An 11,345-nucleotide genomic window follows, 5' to 3' on the forward strand; every position below is an offset into this window, starting at 1 on the left:
TGATGTGAAAACTAGATTTTATTAACCTCTAATTATTTCTTCAAAGTTCATGTTCTGTCCATCAGCTTATAACTAAAGAAGGCAATTAGTCAGATAAGACAGGGAGTGAATTATCAATGTTATCAACTCAGAATCTTTGTTAAATTCATCAAAAAGCAGTAACATTATTTTATGAGGAAAAATTAAGTAAGATGTGACTTGCATATTCATTTTGAGTAGAATCTAAAAAATTATGGGATTATTAATAAGTCAGAAATAAATATTCAATGAGATAAACACATGCCCTACTCATTTCCACACAACTGTTTTTAACTCCCAAGCAGATCTTATATAATATATTATGCATTTAAAAAAATCTTAAGTGCTTTTCTATGTGATATTCTGTTTCCTCATTTGTATATTACTAAATGCACATGACAAGACAGAGGCAGTTGAAATATTTCCCAATTTACTATTTTCATTATGTTTCAAACATTGTCCAATTTTATTTTGTGTGTTCCCCATTTTTTAAAAGATTTTATTTATTTATTTGGAAAAGAAAGAGAGAGCACAAGTAGGCAGAGTGCCAGGCAGAGGGAGAGGGAGAAGCGGGCTCCCTGCTGAGCAGAGAACCTGATGTGGGGCTTGAGCCCAGGACTCTGGGATCATGAACTGAGCCGAAGGCAGACGCTTAACCGACTTAGTCACCCAGGTGTCCCATGTGTGTCCCCTTAATAGTCAATATTTTCCTTATTGATGTTTGCTGCTGTCAGAGGATTCTTTAATTCGGGTTCATAATTCTTTGTATTCATATATATTTTAACAAAAATCATACCTAGCAACAATGTACACACATGCACACTCTTATATACCTTAGTTAGACTTTCCTGAAATGAATATTTTAAGAATTCAAAATAGATAAGAAACTCTGATGAAAATTTGGTATGTTGTCTTTTTTTTTTTTCCATGAGAAGCCCAAGAATAGTTAATCTGCATCTTTATTAACATATCCAGGGCCCCAAAGAATTGGTAGCAGTTAAAGTAAATCTCACATCATACTACTTACCAGTTTTAGTCCCTTAACTCTGAGGTCTTTGCTAGTATTTCCTGCAGATAAAATTGTTGTTCATATTATTGTTTTTTTATATCCATCATCATAATAATGCTTTGGAATAGTGAACAGGAATTTCTCCTCTCAACAAGTCAAAGCATTTAAAACTAATTCTTTCTCAAAAAATGTTCTTTTGGGGGGGCGCCTGGGTGGCTCAGGGGGTTAAGCAGCCAACTCTTGATTTCAGCACAGGTCATGATCTCAGGGTGGTGAGATCAAGCCCTGCATCAGGCTCTGTGCTCAGCAGGGAGTCTGCTTGAGATCCTCTCCCTCTCCCACTGACCCCCCTCCTTGTGTGCTCTCTCTCTAAAATATAGAAATAAATCTTTTAAAAAGTGTTCTTCTGAGGTAGCCTCAAATATTATTCTGTGCCATTTAACTAATGGAAAAAGTGAATTCATAGATGGTGTTCTAGACATGGTAATAGGCCTTATTTTATTTTATTTTATTTTTAAGATTTTGCTTATTTATTTGACATAGAGAGAGAGGGAACACAAGCAGGGGGATTAGGAGAGGGAGAAGCAGGGTTGCCGCTGAGCACGGAGGCCGATGTGGGGCTCAATCCCAGGACTTTTGGATCATGAACTGAGCTGAAGGCAGACGCTTAACCAACTGAGCCACCCAGGCACCCCTATAATCGGCCTTATTTTAGCAAAGAACATGAAAATAACTCACTTTTAGTAAGTAGCTAGTGACCAAAAAGGGTTAACTTGCCATCAAGAAATTATTTTAATTTTACATTAAAGTCAAGCAAGTGAATTAGTTGTAAATAAAACTTGATTTTGTGTTCCATTGTCATTTAGATAAGAACCATCAATCTCATTAAATTTGAATTTATAACATCAGGTGCACACTAGGTCACACATCTAGAGTCAAACCAATATGTTATACACTTATATAATGAGGTATGTCAATTATATCGCAATAAAACTGGGGAAAAACTAAAGTCATTATGCTATATGTGAAACTCACATAAGTTCAATGGAACTTTTGGGAATAGATCAATTGTGTTATAGTCTTTTGGCAAATAACATATCAATTTGATTAGCCATGTCATTTGTTTTCAGATTAATGAGTGACAACTACTAAACAACCCCAAAGTATACTTAGAAAAATTTACCAATATTTTATGAGTTAATGGAATAGAGGTAATTTATTTCAACTTTACTGGTTTGGGTGAACATAGAAATTTGGTAGAGTTATTTATTCATTTATTTTTCAAGTAGGCTTGAGTGAACATAGAAATTTTGATTAAGGATAAAGATAAATCAGGCACTACATTTGGTGTATGCTGTATATTTTCAGTGATAATTCAATATGTTATAAATAAGACTTTCTTTAAGTATGTGTCATACTCTTCTGAAAATAAACATTATACTGAATAATTTATTTTTCTTAATGAATATCTCACATATTTATAAGCCATCAAATAGTCTAACTCAACTTATACAAAAATCTCACATCCTTGAAAATATAAACAGACAAAAATAGAAGTATTTTTTGAAACTCCTTAGTTTTCTAATAGATTCATGTTTCCACTCACTTTGGCTCAGAACTTCTAAGGTATTTTTTTTTCATCTAACTCATCTGTTTCATACAATATGATAACAAATTTTCTTGTTTTATTTACCTCAGGGTCTACTGTATTCTATCATTTCATTCCATTTGGCCCCTTGGTAGTTCAGTCCATTTTGATTTGCGACCTATTTTATTTCATTATTTTCTAAATGTCCATTATTTCTTCTCTACACTGTAATCCACATTCAAACTCATCTGTCAGATTATCCTAGAGCAGGCTTTGATTATTCTCCCCTACTAAATACTTTTTAAATGCCCACTAAAAATAAAGGTCAGTTTCTATGTAACAAATTCATGATCTGATTTCACTTTTTTCTTATTTATCTGTCTTAATGCACTTTACTTCCCATAATCTTTCATTCAACCAAATTACGGTGCTCACCATTTCCTAAACATAGCTCGCATTTTCCTTTTATTTCTCCCATCTGAATTCAGTCCAGAGGCATTTGTTGAGGATTTGCACTGTGACAGTTTTTGTGCCAGAAGACAAAACAGTCTAGTATTCATCTTCTGCTTTGTGAAGAGTTCTCAAAGTGTAATGGGAAAAAAGACACATAAACATTATTACAATAAAATATGAGGAAATAACAGAAATAAGTTCAAAATAGTAAGGAAGTTAGCTATCTGTCTACCACCCACACTCACTTTAATTTATGAATTTCTTCTCCAAATGTTGAGATTCAGGACAAATGGTACCACTTCAGTGAAGCATCGTAAGGCTTACCAGATGACACGCAAGCTCTCTTTCCTGCTCAGAATTACGTTACCCATTGACTTTGCCTTCCCTCAGTCCTTATCACACACGGCCTTGCACTACAGTGGTGTGTGCGAAGATGGAATAACCCTTGCTATATTGTAAACACCTGAATTGAAGACCTTGCCCTCTAGAACATAAACTCCAAACAGCAGCAGGGCATGACTGCTTATAGTGTACATTTAAAAAATTTTCACGAATGAATGAAAGGATCATGCAGAATATCTTTGTAATAGTCATGGAACCTAACATGTACATGATATAGAATTAGGCTAAATTAATACTTTTTGAAGAAATAAGAATGATGTGTTAGGTTTATATCCTTTAGTCGTATACACATGGGGCTTAGCAACTAGTAGCCCCACCCCAACACACACACACACACACACACACACACGAATGATTTGCAGCATTAGCCGATTTTGTTAGTGTAAACCTTCCCAGTATGGCGGATTTATTTTTTTTTAAGATTTTGTTTATTTATTTGACAGAGAGAGACACAGCGAGAGAGGGAACACAAGCAGGGGGAGTGGGAAAGGGTGAAGAAGGCTCCCCACCCAGCACGAGCCCGACATGGGGCTGGATCCCAGGACCCTGGGATCATGATCTGAGCTGAAGGCAGACGCTTAACTGACTGAGTCACATAGGTGCCACCCAGATATCTTCCAGTATGGCAGATTTCAAACTCAAAATGTGATGCCACTGAAGGAAGAATTGAGAAGAGATGAGAACAGGCTTTCAAGAGCTGGTCTAAGCCAACTGTAGCTAAGGTGATGTCTAGTACACACAATAAAATCTCAATGATTATTTATTGCTAATTAATTAATGAAAGATTTAGACATATGGCTAAACTTGAAAGAAAATTATTTACTGCATAAATAAATGGTAAACTGTTATTTTTCAAAATTGACTTCAAAGTTCAGAGGATTCAGATAATTAAATCATAAAATGCAGCCTCATATCACAAATAAATTTAATGTAACTACATGCTAGAAGTCTTTTACATATATATATCTGGCTTACTATTTGCATTTGGAGTTAATTTTATTTTATTTTTTCTTGGTGAATGACCTGATCAGTCATTTATATTTTCAAATCTTGAAATAGGTCATTGTTCCAAAAACAAATACCAAACAAATAATGTTTCATCATTTCAATATTTCATTATTCCAGGGATATTCTCCCTTCTGCTTTCAGATTTGGAAGATCTTGGTAAACCATAGAGCATGGAAAATTTACTGGAGTGTAATATTGGGTTTGACCTTGACCTTGTCGGAGTTTGATGCTCTACAGTGTGCAACAGCTGTAGGAGACCTTATCACACAAGTTATGATCACTAGTACCCCTAAAATCAGGTCTTTGTGGTTAATAAAGATACTTGTACCTTGCTTCTCTTATTATATACTAGATTCTATTTGAAAAGAATATAGTAATTGGGATTGTGTTTGGCTGCAGTTGAAAGAACTCAATGATCCAGTTTAAACAAATTTTGTTTTTGTTTTTGTTTTTTGTTTTCACATAACACAGAAGTCTGGAAGTAAGCCATTTAGGATTGGTCCATGTTGCAAAAAGGAATTAAGCAAGCTCATTTCTTCCTCCCACTCACAAGCTGCTGCCTCACATCAGACTCAAAACTGCAGAAGAAAAAGGTGGAGGTCATGAGGTTCATATTAGGTAAGTTTGTCCCTTTATTTCAAGAAAAAGCAAAAAAAAACTTTCATGACTTCCTCCACCCCAATTCAATTTCTGATTACATTTCATTGGCTAAACTTTGTCACATGGCAACCCTTAGAGGCAAAGGGTTTTTTTTTACCCCTAACTAAATTAAGATTATATTAGTAAGGCTAGAGGACCAAAAGGATATTGGGCAAGAAACTGTAGTGACATAAGTCATACTTACATCATTGCTGCAGTATGAATAAGAAATCGTAATCTCATTGTACTAAATATATCAATGAGAAAATACTTGAATTCTATTACTTGCTGTGTCATTTACTAAGCGGAGCTATCTCTGACATGTGGGCCATACAATATTTCATCAACTGTCAGTAATTCAGCTCCCACTCTATTCATGACACTAGGATAGTTGCTCCTAAGAATGCTGGGAATTAAAATACTAGACCTTCAACTGGGCTGGCTCTAACAAACATAACAACTATCACACACTTTCTGGGGTACACAGATGAAGATCATAATCCTTAAACTCTGACATGCACATGTTCGCAAAACTCTGTTATGTGTCTTTATGTTACAAATCAATACAATTTTTCCATTGGTAAGATAGAATTAGAAGAGTTAAAATAATAAATTTTATGATAAACATTTGAGATCTCCATTTGGTAGCCCAAAACTTCTTTGGACCTGAAAAAGCAAGCATAATGTATTGAGTTGACTTTCTGACCTAGGATTGAGAACAAATAGCTTGGAAACAAATTTGTTCGTCTTGTTTCATATGAGACTCTATGAAATTCTAATGACATAGGCATTTGATTTACATTAATATAACTTACTATCCTGGCTTATTATCTGCATACAGTAGTGAGAAAGGCAGCTACAGATGCAAGAGCAACAGAAATCAATCCAGAAATAAAGAAGGAGAGCAAAAGAGTGAAAGAATGAGAGCAAGAGCACATAAGAGAGAGAGCTGGGGGGGCGGGGTAGGGGAACGAGAAAGGCTGAGTGGCTTTGGAAAGTTTCCTAGCATCTGGTCTTCAAAAGTTACCAAAAATTTGAAGGACTAAAAAACAATACAGAATGCTATATAAGAAAAAGCTTCAAACTCATGAGTCAGGTTAACTTGTGGGTCTATTCTTCATATTGCTACCTACCATTTTAGTGATCTTAAGCAAGTCACTCAAATTCTCAGAGTCTAAAATCCTTTGTGAATGTATTATAGGCAAACACCATAGTAACAGAATTCCATATTTTCCAAACACCGCATAATTCCGCAAAGTGTCCCTGGGAAGGGCATGGCAAATTACTGGATGAAAGAATGCTTTTCAAATGTGTTACTAAGGAAGATTTAGTGTACACCATGAGCTGGCATGGTTAAAGAAGGCTAACGTGGAAATTAAAATCTGCATGTAATTTAGAAAGATAAGATCAAAGGTGAGATTTCAGGTTGTGGAAATGACACAGGCAGAGGTAGGGAGGAAGGGATAAACATACTGTGTAGTGTTGTGAGGATAACTCAGTTTTAGACACAAGGATTCATTGTATATTTATCCTGTATATTAGAGATCAGTTTAGAAAAATTGAGAGTTGAAAATCACATTAAAAGAGGACTTTACTTGTGGGTAATGAGAAAGCCATATATATTCTAGAGAAAGCTATTGACATGATGAGATGATTATAGTCTGTTTTCCTCTAGTTCAGAGGTGCTTTAGTTCCTCCAGTAATTTTCCTCCAAACTGGATACTATAGTGGAGTTAATCATGGCATTTAGAGAAGTTATTTTAGGAGAAAAGAATTAAAACAAACACATAAAAACCATGCAATTCTGGACTTTCCAGCACAAGTGGCTTATTTTAGGTATTAGAACAGAAAGATTTCCCAGAATATAAGAGATTATCAAGCAGAATCAAATTTTCCTACCTCTCAGACCAGTCAGTGCAGAGGAAATAGGAGAACTGAAAGGAAAGAAGGGTGTTAGATCCTATGCCCCAGCTTTGTGTTTTCCCTCCCCCCTTGGGTTGAATGGAAGTAAGAAGAAGGAATGCATTCTTTTTGTTGAGCAGTGGGATTTATATTTTTTATTTTATTTTTATATCATATTTTTAAAAATTGTGATAAACTATACATAACACAAGCCGCACTATTTGAACCATCTTTCCATATACCATCTAGTGGCATTAAGCACATTCACATCGTTGTACAGCCATTAGCACCACCCATCTGCAGAACTCCTCCATCTTCCCAAATTGTAACTCTTTACTCATTAAATACTAACTCCCCATTCCTCTTTCCTTCCAGTCCCTGGCAACTCCCATCCTACTTTCTCTATGAATTTGACTACTTGAGGTAGCTCAGTACTTTGTCTTTTAACATAGTCATCAGTTTCTCCTTTCACATGCTAACCCCACATTCCACTTAATGAACCTCTTTCTGCCTAGTCCACAAGCCTCTTCACTATTCTTTCTCCAGCCTCATTGAGGTATAATTGACAAAACTGTAAGATACTCAAGTTGTACATTGTGATAATTTGATACATGCATACATTGGGAAAGAATTCCCCCCATCTAGTTAGTTAAGACATACAAACACATCTGTCGCCTCACCTATTTATCTCTTTTGAGTGTGTAACAACATTCACATTCTACTCCCTTAGCAAATTTCCATTATGCAACACAATATTATCAACTATAGTTACCATGTTGTACATTGGATCCTCTGACCTTATTCATCTTACAGCTGAAAGCTTATACCCTTTTATCAACTGCTCCCTATCTCCCCAACTCTCTATCCCCTGGTATCTACTTTTCTACTCTCTGTTTCCATGATTTTGACTTTTTATTTAGATTCCACATATAAGTACACCACACAGTATTTGTCTTTCTCTTTCTGGCTTATTTCACTATACATAATGCCCCAGGTTCCATGCATGGTGTCACAATGGCCAGACTTCCTTCTTTCTTGTAGCTGAATAATATTTCATTTTATATAGCACATCTTCTTTATCCATTTGTTTATCCATTGATGGACACTTAGGTTGTTTCCATATGTTGACTATTGTGAATAATGCTGCAATGAACATGGGAGGGCAGATATCTCTTTGAGATCCTCATTCACTGTCCTTTACATTTAACTCTCTTTCTGCTGGATAAATAACTGAATTCAGCTATTCAGTTACTGGTTATTCTTGCATACCAACTGACAGAAAACAGTAATGTTGGAAATTAAAAATTCCACAATAAGCCACACAGGAACAGTAAAAGTTTCATTTTATCTCTGACTATTCTTTTCCTTCTATTACTACAAAATTTGGGCAAAAGAGTAATTCCCTCAAAAAAGATATTTCCTCTCACTGATGACTATCTTAAAACTACATGTGCTCTGAAAATTAAATTAAGTAGTTTATTACCAATTAATATTTATTGACTTCACTGCCAACTTCACTACTTTCTCTCTTAAATCTTTTTTTAAAAGACTTTATATTTATTCATTTGAGAGAAAGAGCACGGGAGAAGACGAGCAGGGGGGAAGGTCAGAGGGTGAGGGAGGAGCAGACTCCCCGCTGAGCAGGGAGCCCAGTGATGTGGGGCTTGATTCCAGGATCCTAGGATCATGACCTGAGCCAAAGGCAGCCGATTAACCAGCTGAGCCACCCAGGCACCCTCTCTTTTAAAGGTTGACTCTCTTGTGTTCACAGGAAACATAGGACTGAAAAATGTTTATGTACAGTAAACTTAGTTCCCTTCCCTTTTTTTTCTTCACTAAGATTTTGCCTAGCCGTTAGGGAAGTTTCTCCTTTTTATATGACCCGTTTTTTTTTCTTTAGATTTCAAGGCATACCTGATGTGTGATAAATAAACTTTGAGTTTGATGAAGCAAAGTAAATAATTAAGAGCTCAACTGTTTTCAATAAATTAGGATCAAATTGAATTTTTATAATCTACTATTATTCTATATTATAGTTTTTAAATAATTGTGGCATGCATACAATGACTGAGCACTTGTTATATATTTTACGCTAGTTTTATAACTTCATACAATATAAAAAAACAATGTAATTAAAATATATTTGAACATAATTTTAAACTTTTAATTATGAATAATTATACTGTGGAAAACACACATAAAAGTGGTCTCCTACCACTTTAAAATATAAAGTTAAAACCTCATAAATAGGGCGCCTGGGTGGCGCAGTTGGTTAAGCGACTGCCTTGGCTCAGGTCATGATCCTGGAGTCCTGAGATCGAGTCCCGCATCGGACTCCCTGCTCAGGAGGGAGTCTGCTTCTCCCTCTGACCCTCCCCCCTCTCGTGTGCTCTCTCTCTCTCTCTCTCTATCATTCTTTCTCTCAAATAAATAAATACAATCTTAAAAAAAACCCATAAATAATGACTAAAATCTACAAATCAGAAAATGGAGCATGGTAATTTCATGTTAGTGTATTCATGTAGTCAATAAATTTTGTCCCTTTTAAAAAATTTATTATTTTTATATTTTGGGGAGGAAGAGCAAATCATTTTTATTTATTATTTATTTATTATTTATTTATTTTAACAAATACACCAAAGAATCATGCAATCCTGCCAGCACTGGATGCAATCCCGGGCCACAAGTCTGCACACTCCTTTGCAACTGGTTCTGTGATAGCTGAACCTTTCATTTCACCTTTATTGTTTACCATGACCCCCGTGTTACCTTCAAAATAAACACACCATCTTTTCTCCAGTCTGCCTTTCATTGTGGATTTACCACTGCTGGATGTACCTTCTTTCTGAGCTCTGGTTTGTGTTTCTTCACTATGGCCATCACCATGGCACCCACACCAGCAGCAGGAAGTCTGTTCAGTCGTCCCTTGATCCCCTTCACAGAGATGATAAATAGAGTTTTGGTTCCTGTGTTGTCAGCACAGTTGATCACAGGTCCTACCAAAAGACCCAATGAAATCCAGAATTTTGCAACGGAGGACCAACCACATCCTTGCTCAGACATCTTGAATGCAGGAAGAGGACAGGAAAAAAAAAAAGCTGTACTTTTTTTTTTTAATAAATACATTAGTCATTGAAGTAAAATTGAGGACCACAATTTTGTAGTAAATATTTTTGTCTTTTTAGATCTGCCATCAAAATCCGAAGAAATTCAAGTTATTTATTTTATAACTTAGGGGCAAATGCATATGATTTTTTTGCAGTTCTTTGAAATTTTTAGGTAAAAAGTGTTACAAACTGCTGTTTATCAGTCAATATCATGACTTCTTTAATATTAAGATTGAGATGAGATCTGAGGAACTTAAAATGGGAAGGATCTCAGATCCTTTTTTAGTTATTTTTCTATATTGATGAGCATGCTCTTTAATCCCTACCCCTATTTCACCCATCCCCCCAACTCACCTTTCCTCTGGTAACCACCACATATAGCCAATTGAAAAGACGGAAGCTACAGAGGATAAAATTAAGAAACATGTATGGCAGATTCCTCTAAACATGCTTCCTAAGGCACACAGACATACACACAGAATACAGACATACGAACAACACACAGAGACAAACGTGTTAAAAAGATAATTAGTGGAATTTGGGGAGGAAATCCTTACAAAGAGTTGAAAGGAAAAGAGCCAGTCTGAATTGTAACTAGGAGGTTACAAAGAATTTGCAAATAAAATATCTTTTGAGAATTAAACAGGAGGATCAAGACATAATCAACCTGGACAGGGATAGACGACCTATCTTAGAAAGACAAAGATTCTCTCAGAAGAGCAAACCTTGAAGGAATCCTGATTGCATGAATTCACACATCCAACAAAATATCAGTATCAATCAGAAGGAGCATAGGTTAAGCATGAAAAATAAAATAAGCAGAGCTCAGTGTTGAATATAATCACTATCCATCCAAGGATAGCCCAAGGAAGTGGGTGACTTAGACCAAAGGTTTTTCCTGTCCAGTTGTAACAGTATGGCTTCATCTAATTCCATCAACTGTTCAAATCTTGTAACTAATTCCGTTTTTTTCTGATTTCATATTCACCAAGCCATCTTCTAACTGAGCTGTGTTTTCCCACTCAAGTATCTGAAGAAGAGAATACCCAGCCCAAGGACTTAAATAGTGTATTTATTAACCTGGCCTGTTATATTTCTAATTGTGAATAAACAGGCCCCTGGTAGGAATTTGACAATTTATGTAAATTTCCCAAAGGGAAATGTGTTGGCCATAGGACTCAAATGTCTAATACCTCAATAATTAAAGTTTATGCCACAA

At 35.6% G+C, this 11,345-nt stretch overlaps 1 pseudogene; it reads right to left on the reverse strand.

Moving 5' to 3' along the window:
- Positions 1-9,663: 9,663 nt before the first annotated feature.
- Positions 9,664-10,082, reverse strand: LOC113927545 (annotated as a pseudogene).
- Between the last annotated feature and the right edge of the window lie 1,263 nt (positions 10,083-11,345).

This window comes from Zalophus californianus, chromosome 7 (assembly GCF_009762305.2).
Source record: "Zalophus californianus isolate mZalCal1 chromosome 7, mZalCal1.pri.v2, whole genome shotgun sequence".
NCBI classification, from domain to species: Eukaryota; Metazoa; Chordata; class Mammalia; order Carnivora; family Otariidae; genus Zalophus; species Zalophus californianus.